Here is a 10,000-nt window from a genome sequence, read left to right as displayed (position 1 = left end):
TATGCCTCCGCCTGGAGAACAATATGGAACGCTTCACAGATTTGTGTGTCATCATTACACAAACGGATGTGATTGTTAATATGTTCACTTCGCAGCCACGTGTCTTAGAGTTCAATCGCCGAGCGAGCACCTTTTAGTAAGTGTCTTCTGGAATCCCTCGTGAAAGAAATTTCGTAAACGGTAACTGGACAGAAGCTCACTATATTTAACGTGTGTATGTATGTGAGCGTATGTATGAATGTATGCTACCGTGATTTCGTTTGTTCGTTTATACCTACTAATCTTAGGATTCGACAAGATCAATAAAATTAAATACCAGTCTTAAAAACAAGTAGAGGACTCGATATAATCAACTAAGTTCTTGGAGGCAGTGCCCCAGAATGACCATAGTCCAGCGGTTGAAATTGGTTGAAGTATACACACGCATATTTCTTATATACAATGTAATTATATCTGATTCATCTTCAGTTTCCGAAAGTTAGAAGTTTAGTAATGCACATACACCCTACCCCCGATACCCCACGTATTTATTACCTGAAAAGTAAGAATGATATATTTTCTTCAAAGTATAGCATTCTTAAAAAAGAAAGAAAAAAAACATTTATCGTCAGTACATATTTATATATAATACAAAGATATTTCGAGTGTCTATATCGATATGTATGTACGTGTTTGATACACTGTACGTATTAAAGTAAAAAAAAAACAAAAAAACTACGTTTGTCAACTCACCTTTTAAATTAGGTCTATATTAAACAGCTATTTATATGTAGACAAGTCCCACGTTAACTATTTCGTCTAATTAGATCGTTTTCACACAATTTCCTAACCAAATCATTTGTATTTCAGTGGTAGTTAGATCCAGAATTAGGTAGACAGCAACATAACGGGAAGAAAAAAAAAACCACAGGGCTTGGAATGCCACTTGCGAGGTTAACCACACTCCATAACAATAGTAGGACAGACAGCTCTAGTGTCCAATAGGAATGTGAACAACGTGAATTCCACTTACTCTAATTCAAACTACATTCAGTCGAGAATGAAACAATAAATGAATAGTTTGTGAAAGTGTTGTGCTTAAACAGCGTATCGGCAGGTGACAAGCTGCCGGACAGCATTATACTACGAGAAGTGGACACGGGAGAGAATGAGTGAGAGAGAGAGTGAGAGATCCAAGTTGTAGTTGGTTCGGGGTACGCAGTCTAACAACCGCCTTCTTTTCTCATGATTCTCTGTTACACACCAGTTCATCTACCACAAGATATGATCGCACTCAATATTCAACAGTATGTGTGTGTGTAAGGGAGGGGGATAACTTGATATTTGATTATCGATAGCATGATTACTTGTAAATATGTGACGCAAAGTTTAGAGCAAGGGTTCTCAACAATTTTTTGCCCATGTGGACCCCTTTGATTCCGATTTTACTCGAATGGACACTCATAACCATTCGTTGTTTTAAAAATCCTGTTACATTTTTATAATTAAATACTATCTGGAATTGTATAAAAGTAATTAGAATGTTTTGTGTATTATGGACATATTACTATAGCATAAACTTTACTCGTCAGGAATACCATTTTTTCATGGCCGCTGAAAATTTACTGTGGACCCCTAATTTACTATATTGTATCTGTGGACGCTCAAAAATCTTATATGACCCCAAGGATCCATGTGGACCCCGGTTGAGAACCCCTGGTTTAGAGAAAGACACTTTTGTTCTTTAGCCCATGGTCAGCCCTCTTGAAGCAAATCAAAGGCATTCCGACCAGGACTATCTCTTCTCAGTGCAGACATAGTGCAACTTGAATTACAATTTCAATTGCTACCTTGATTTTTTTGTAAAGATTGTATGGTTTGAACTGGAGATTTCGTTGTCGTTTGCAAGAGATCAAACGAGAACATATATTCTTTGTTAGCTCAATGTCGATACAGTGTCAGCGTAGTGTGAAGCTGAGAGGTTTGTACAATGAATAGGTTAGATAGAAACAAAAGTATAAACCAAACATACAGTTCCTGTAATGTTATTGTTACAATTTCCAACTGTTTGTTTTCAGGTTTTTTGCACATCTTGTAAAGGAAATGTTTTCGAAATTGAAAAATTTTATTCGAAATGGTCTTTTAGAATAATCTAGGATTCATTAATTCCGACCAAAGTAAACAGATGTTTTAAACCAGTGGTTTTCAATCGGGGTCCGTATATGATTTTTGAAGGTCCACATAAATTGATTTTTGAAAGTCCACGTAAATTGGGGATCCTTGAAAAAATTTTGCTTTCGACGTATATATTGGCATGTATTGCAAGAAAGAGCTAGGTTTCTTTCTTTAACATTTTAAATAGTTCAATGTATAATGCAAGTTAATGCATGAAAAACAAAATAGAAATTTTGAAAGAAGTTTCTATAAAAACTAGCTTTTTAAACATCGAATAGCTATAGGATTCCACACGAAAAAAAAATGGTAACCAAAGGGGTCTAAAGATATAAAATGGTTGAGAACCCCTGTTTAAAAAGAAAAGATATTTCAAGTTTGAGATGTATGTTTGATATGGATGATTAAAGAGTGTGTTTGAAGTTGCTGGCATTGTTTAGCTCCAGAGCAAATCTGATCAAGCTGACACATGATCAAAGACATTCTGTGACCATCTTGTCTTTTTAGGCGTGTCAAGGAATTCATTCTTTGTGTTCTTTTTTGGAGATTTGACTTCCACGTAGAAGCTTCCTTGTTGGCTAGTATGTGAGACCATGCCAATTCGCGGCATCCATCTGCGATTTTCATTTTTCTTTTCCTTCCTTTTCCTTTTTTTTTCAGTAACGTTTAGTCAAGGGGTGATGAGCAGTATCCGTGACATTTTCTTTTCAGGACTTCCGAGACTGATGGGAGGAAAATATCTCAAAAACCGGAGACCTGAACTGAATGCTTGCAGTAAATTGAACTCCAAGGGACCAGATAGTGATGTTAAACCGGGCGATAGATGTACATATATATCCGGTTTCCATTACATTCCGCTTACATTGCTTGTGTTCTAATACTTAAATAATATTAAATCCAATATGGTATTTAAAAGTTTTAATAAAAAGATGTGAAATAATCATATACAGACAAAATTCCCATTAGTGTCATTTCATCATTTACGCTGCTATTGGTGTATTAATTGCTATTTCTAACATATCCAGCTTAGGTGTAGAGCAGACATGGACAACATTTCTCGAGAAGCGACCTGCATGAGGCATGGCTCATCATCACGCGGGCTGCTCTACGAAAAAGGTTCAAGGTAGCTTTTTGTTACGCGTGCCATTCAGAAAGTCTCGCAGTTTGCATGCGTCTAGTGCACACTCTCTCTTGTTGATTCATATTTGTTTACGTAATTAAAAAAAATATTCTATATATACGCAAAAAGATTTTTTTTTAAAGCAATATATGAAAAGTAGAAGTCTGACGTTAGGTTAGGGGTAGGTCGTATGTCTTATAGATAGAATCCAGACCAACTTATGTCAAATGAGTTGTGTAATGAAAGTATTTTGTCGAGGACAGAAAAAGTGATTTAAGGATTCGTTAAAAACATGTCAATTATCTTGACTGGAGCAATTGAAAACAAAGCTGCTGACACTTTTTACTTTCCTTTTTTTATTTAAGGTACAAGGCTTGAAATTTTGTGATGAGGGGCTAGTCAATTACCCCATCCCTTAGTGCTCACTTGATATTTATTTTATGAAAGGCAAAGTTGACCTTGGCGACATTTGAACTCAGAACACAAGAAGCCGGAAGAAATGCTGCTAAGCATTTTGTCCGGATCAGTAACGATTCTGGCCGCTTATCGCCTTCAAAGCTGCTGATACAATCAGAACAGAACGAGCAAATAACAAAATGTGAGTCACCAATATATTTATACATTTCCTCAGATTTCCTAAATCCGGAAGACGCTTCTTTAATCAGATTGGTGTGTACATTAATCGCTTGACATATCAAAGTAAAATCGCAAGAACTTAGAAGCATAGATGAACAACATGCGTTTGCATATGTATATATGGGTGAAGCCAGGACTTAAGGTGGGGGTTTCCCTAGTTATTAAAATGTCAAAAATATGTGAAATAAAAAGAAACCCACAAAATTAAAATAAATGTTAGATAATAATTTTCATTAGTATGACGCTACTGGAAATGGAGGGATTCTTGTGAATCTATCCGCCCTCCTCTGGCCACGTCTGCAATGTGTGTGTGTGCGTGGTCTAGTGGTAAGGATATTGCACTCACGATCGCAAGAGCGTGGTTTCGATTCCCCAACCGGCGGTGCGCTGTGTTCATGAGCAAAACAATTTATTTCATGCAGCACCAGTCCACTCAGCCGATAGTCTGGTCGATACAGAGATATACATACGAGCGCGCGCGTACACACACACACATGTACAGGCATAATTGGATGGCTAAAAAGATCGCTTCGGAATCACGAGATGCTAGTTCCGCTACCACTGCGCACAACACCTTGGGAAAGGGCCTGAAACAACCCAGGACTTATGGTGAAATTATATAAACGAAAACTGTGTCGAATCCAGTCAAACGGGCCGGTATATGTCATTCGTGACGTCGCTCTAGTCACTCAGTGTGCCACACTGATTCTACCAGAAGATTCGTTGAAGTTACTGAGGAACTATCGGTCAACTTTACACTACACTAGATGATGGACGGTACTCGTAATTCAAACGACCAGCTTCGTGTGTGTGACTGGTCGTTTGAGTTACGAGTACAGTCCATACAATGCGTCAAACTGATTCTACCTGATGATTACATTAGCCCTTTGGCTGTCCAAAGCATTTTTCATAAGTTTGTCCTAAACACTTCTCTTGTATTCGGACGTTTAGTTAGCCCTTGTTTTATATGTTCATAGTATTATAAAGCTTTCTTTTCATAAGTCCAAAGTTAATCTAGTGGTCGAAGAAAAAAAAAAGGGGGAGCGGGGAATGGATGCCAGGAAAACAGGATAAGCAAAAGGTTCTGAAGAGTACAAGTATCTACGAAATATTCAACTATTTATGGTATATATACAGTAAATAATCCGGAAATCGCGATATACAGATATTGTTTTGAGCTGAGTGGGGGTGCTAGAATCCCTTGTTCGAAAATATAAGGACACATCGTGTCGTATATCCAGCTGGAGACAATGTCTCCTGGGGCTAAATTACAGCCACAACAGTCGTCCTAAGCCAGGACTGTCATGTTATTTTATAATAATAATAATGAAATTGTTGTATACAGTGCTCAGGTGCACCACAAAAAAGTAGGTTTTCCTGTACGCGTGCGACTCGAACACACACCTCGCAACAAGTTGTGCTACCATTACACCAACGCATCAACCTAAAAAACAATTGTTTTGGCAAACAATCTTTACTAAAAAGTACTGTTGCTGAATATCTCATGCTGTGAGATTTAAAAATAGTAATTTTCTTATTTACAGTATAGTTCAAAGTGTAGGTAGCGTCGCTGATCGAATAAACAGCAAGATACATTCATGAACAAGAGAATCCAGCACACATGCAATTTTATACTTGAAGGGTTAGTCATGAACCAGAAGCCACTCATGAAATAAAGTATGCCGGACGGTGTTATACGATGAGAATTACAATTATATCAAACTGATTCATGGCAAACAACAAAATGTTTAATAATTCTTTTGCACTTTAAATTTAAAACAAAAGTTCTTATCTTCAAATATTTTACCCCCATAATGTCTTTCTAGAACTTCATGAGTTAATCATTATACATTCAACCATCCGTTATAGATTATCATTTGTCTGAAAAAAAGCAAAGGAGCAAAACATTTGACAGACTCTCACGAACCATTTTAATAAATAATAAATATGGATGTGTATGCATATGTGTGTGTGTGTGCGTGCGTGCGTGTGTGGCATTACAGGGGCCAGTTGGCAAAAGGCCATTAAGTTGGTTGTGGAGATAGCAGAGGTTACTTCAAGGTGGCAAGGGGTCAAGATGTGCAGGCCAAATGTTCCATATCCCGTCTATAGTAAGGACAATGTACTGCAAAAGCTTGGGATTCAAAGGTCAACAGCTATTTAATATCTTGCCAAAAAACCTGAGAGATCTACATGGAATGGGAGAAGATGTTTTCATGAAGCACCTTGACCCTCCCAGAAAGCAAGAAACTCAAATTAGGGCAGCAGTATCAAACTCCCTCATTCACCCATAACCAACCACATAGGAATAGCTATTGAAAAGGTGATGATATTGGAGGTGATCCAGTATGGCTACAGCCTGTAGGCTGAAACACAAAAGAATACAAGAATAAAAGAATATATTCTCAGGACACACACTTTTATTTGTTAGCAGTCGTAGCAGTAAAATGAATGTTTCTTTATAAAAGTTTCTTTACAATCTAAAAGATCGTAAAAGAATTCTCGATACTTACATAGATATGTGTGTACGTGTATGTGTGTGTGTTATCTTGGTATGTTATTAGCTATGTGTTAGTACATGCTGATACCCCAGTACTCTTTACATTTTATTAATCACTTTCCCCCAGTTATTTGTGAACTGTTCCTTCCACTTGAGCTCAATATTTGTTAAAGAAGATATGCCTGATGAACACACAATACGACGTTTTCAATAAGGGGTTCATTTATAGAATACCGGGAGAGTACGTGTTTATCTATACATGCGCGTGTATTTTTGTGTACATGTCATACCCTTTAGTTTCTTGCAGTCTTCACATTTAAAGCTATGCCAGATTATGCGTTCCTGTCTGATATTATGATTCCCACCGGGCTTCATTTTCACCTTCACAGAGAGAGAGGAAGAGAGAGAGAGAGAGAGAGAGAGAGAGAGAGAAAGTGTCCATTAATCCGGTATCCAATAGACTGGCAGACCCAACTAAATGGTAGGAGCTTATAGGGATTTTCAGTGTTTAGTTAAGCTGAGAGCACCAACCGTTCCTATGAAAAGGACATCAGTTTCTCGCATGGGTAACCCACAGGTGTCACTGGACAATATAGATTTCAAATTTGGGCACAAGGCCAGCAAGTTCAGGGGAGAGGTCTAGTCGATCACATCGATCTCAGTGCTTAACTGGTACTCATTTCATCGACCCCGAAAGGATGAAAGAAAAAGTTGATCTCGGCGGATTTTGAACTCAGAACGTAAAGACGGACGAAATGCCGCTAAGCATTTTACCCGGCGTGCCGACGATTCTACCAGCTCGGCACCTTGCGACTGGGCCATATTGATGTAATTTGTTGTTTTTTTTATTTGAGATACACGCACTGCATTGATGAAGAAAATCTATTCTAAAGTTTCTTACTCCTTTCTTCAGCATCTCTACATGTGTATAGGCGCGGGGTTTGCTGTGTGATTAAGAAGTTTGCATTGTAACCACGTAGTGTCAAGGCGGTGCTCCAGTATGACCACAGCCCATTGACTGAAACAAGTAAAAGAGAAAAGATACCCAAACACAATATCGCGCGCACTGACACGCCCACATGTATGTGTCAAACAGTTTCCCTGCAAGCTAAATCGATTTTTTGACGTCCCTAATTAATGCTTTTAAGCCTACCAATTATTCTTGCATCTAATTTGCATGTGGCTATTTATGTATAGATATGTGTGTGTGTGTGCGTGTGAGAGTGTGTACTAACGCATATGTCTAAAATGAAATTTGTCCTAGATACAATTCTGTCAGTATTTTTGCATATTAACATATTGTCATATCGGAGCAAAACATGCTGGATGGTAACACAGCTGTTCAAATCATACTTTCCCTAAATCGTTATTTCTCTTTTTATCTCTGCCACCCTTCCCCAATCCTTCCTCGTTTACTTTCTCTCTTCCGCTCCTCCTCTTTCTTTCTCATTGTTCCTCCCTCTCCTTCTCAACGTTTTTACAGCAACAGCTTTGCGCTTCTCCAGTATGAAACGAACTAGGAGTTTTGTTTATGGGTCAAATAATGTTAATCAATAAATGTTTTGCTTTTTGTTGTTGTTATTTTCTAATTAAACAGCAAAGCAGACTAAATGAAACGCATCCCCACTGCCTCTTTATCTATCTATCTATCTATCTATCTATCTATCTATCTATCTATCTATCTATCTATCTATCTGTCTGTCTGTCTGTCTGTCTGTCTGTCTGTCTGTCTGTCTGTCTGTGTGTGTGTGTGTGTGTGTGTGTGTGTGTGTAAAGGAATACAAAAAAGGGACAACAAAACATCCAGACAGATGACGCAAAAGAGGGACAAGAAAAATCACGGACGGGTCATTCGAAGTTTTCTTTCTTCAGTCGAGTTCCAGATTATCTTTGCAATTTCGGCTGGTTATACTCGAGATTGCTCCAATCTGACCAGCCCCAATGAAAAACTAATCTAAGAGCATTAGATTCCTTGGAAGAAAGCAGCGAATGTATACGAAAACAAGGACGAAATATATATATATCAAAACTTTTAAAATCAAAATATTTTAATCAAAATTTAGTCGAAAGTGGAAAACCTTAACTCCTAAACTCCTCTGGTTTATGCTGATCACTTTATAAGATTTGCAGTAACTATAATAGACTGGCTCACTAAAATATGATCTTTTAACAACGCCTCCTTGAAACATGTTTATAAAATGAGTTGCTATGTGTACCGTTTATCTTTTACTTGTTTCAGCCATTAGACTGCGGTCATGCTGGGGCACTGCCTTGGAGGGTTTTAGACCAACAAATCGGACTCCTTTGCAGAACCACTAGGTTACAGGCACGTAAACAAAGCAACTCCGGTTGTCCAGTGATAGTGATGGAACACGCACAAACACATATGTATATGTATGTATACACACACACACACACACACACACACACACATATATATATATATATATTCGATTACGAATTAAAAGCGGCGCTTGTGTTGTAAGCAGTACTCAACGTGTGTTTTGCTTGTTCGCCGAGTCGCTGTGGGATAACGCTTTGGGGATAAATCTCTCATAACACTGGGTGTTTACGACTTTCAAGTGTTTTAGTACCCACTGTTATGAGGGAGTCGTCCTCAAAGAGTTATACCACAGCAACTCGGCGAACAAGCAAAGCACATATTGAGTATGTGAGGTCGATATATATATATATATAGTGTGTGCGAAGGCGTGTGGCTTAGTGGTTAGGGCATTCGGCTCACGATCGTGATGTCGTGAGTTCAATTTCCGGCGATGCGTTGTGTCCTTAAGTAAGACACTTCATTTTATGTTACTCCAGTCCACTCAGCTGGTAAAAATGAGTAATACCTGTATTTCAAAGGGCCAGCCTTGTCACACTCTTTGCCTTTCATCTTTTCGGAGTTGATGAAATAAATACTAGCTGAATACTGGAGTCGATATAATCGACTAGCCCTTCCCGAAAAATGCCACGCCTTGTGCCTATATGAGAAAAGATTATTGGTGCTACTTTGGCGTGTGATCTACAACTTAAAGGATGATTACTTTAGGTTACTTTTTAATTTACTTTTCAATTTCTAAAAACCCTTAAGATGGCTAAATATTTTTTGCAATAAATTCTCTTGTACATATCAAACACTGTAAATGAAGTTTTCAAAATTCTTACTATTTTAATAATAATAAAGCCATGTCCCATTTATGTCTTAGTAAATGATAATAAGAAACCAAGAATAAACAATATAATAATTAAAATAAGCGCGTAGATCACACAAGTTTGGCAGTTGCGTGTTTTGCAACGTAAAGAAACTAAAAACTAACATAAAGTAATCGCCCTTGAAGTTGTAGATCATACGCCAAAGTAGCACCAAATTATTTGTAGCATAGAGGTGGCTTGGCAAAATCGTTAGTGTGTCAGAAAAAATACTTTGCATTATTAGTTCCAACTCTGTACATTTTAAGTTCAAATCCCAACAAGGTCGACTGCGCTTTCCTTCGTTTTGGGCGTCGATAAAATAAAGTTCCAGCCATGCACTGGGGTTACTGTTATCAACAAACTTCATCCCCTCGAAATTGCTGCCTTTCCGTCAAAATCAA

At 37.9% G+C, this 10,000-nt stretch overlaps 1 protein-coding gene across 4 annotated transcripts in view; it reads right to left on the bottom strand.

Moving 5' to 3' along the window:
• Nucleotides 1–10,000, bottom strand: part of LOC115209825 — a 162,281-nt gene that overhangs the window by 68,551 nt on the left and 83,730 nt on the right. For 2 of the 4 annotated variants that reach the window (XM_029778385.2, XM_036501342.1), the window contains exon 1: nucleotides 733–1,242. The exons of the other annotated variants lie outside the window; for them this stretch is intronic. The gene's annotated coding sequence lies outside the window, so the exon portion shown is untranslated. Of the gene's footprint in view, nucleotides 1–732; nucleotides 1,243–10,000 lie in introns of those variants that run through there. 4 annotated transcript variants of the gene reach the window in all.

The sequence above is a fragment of the Octopus sinensis genome, linkage group LG3 (assembly GCF_006345805.1).
Source record: "Octopus sinensis linkage group LG3, ASM634580v1, whole genome shotgun sequence".
Taxonomy (NCBI): domain Eukaryota; kingdom Metazoa; phylum Mollusca; class Cephalopoda; order Octopoda; family Octopodidae; genus Octopus; species Octopus sinensis.
This window is presented reverse-complemented; position numbering and strand designations above follow the sequence as displayed.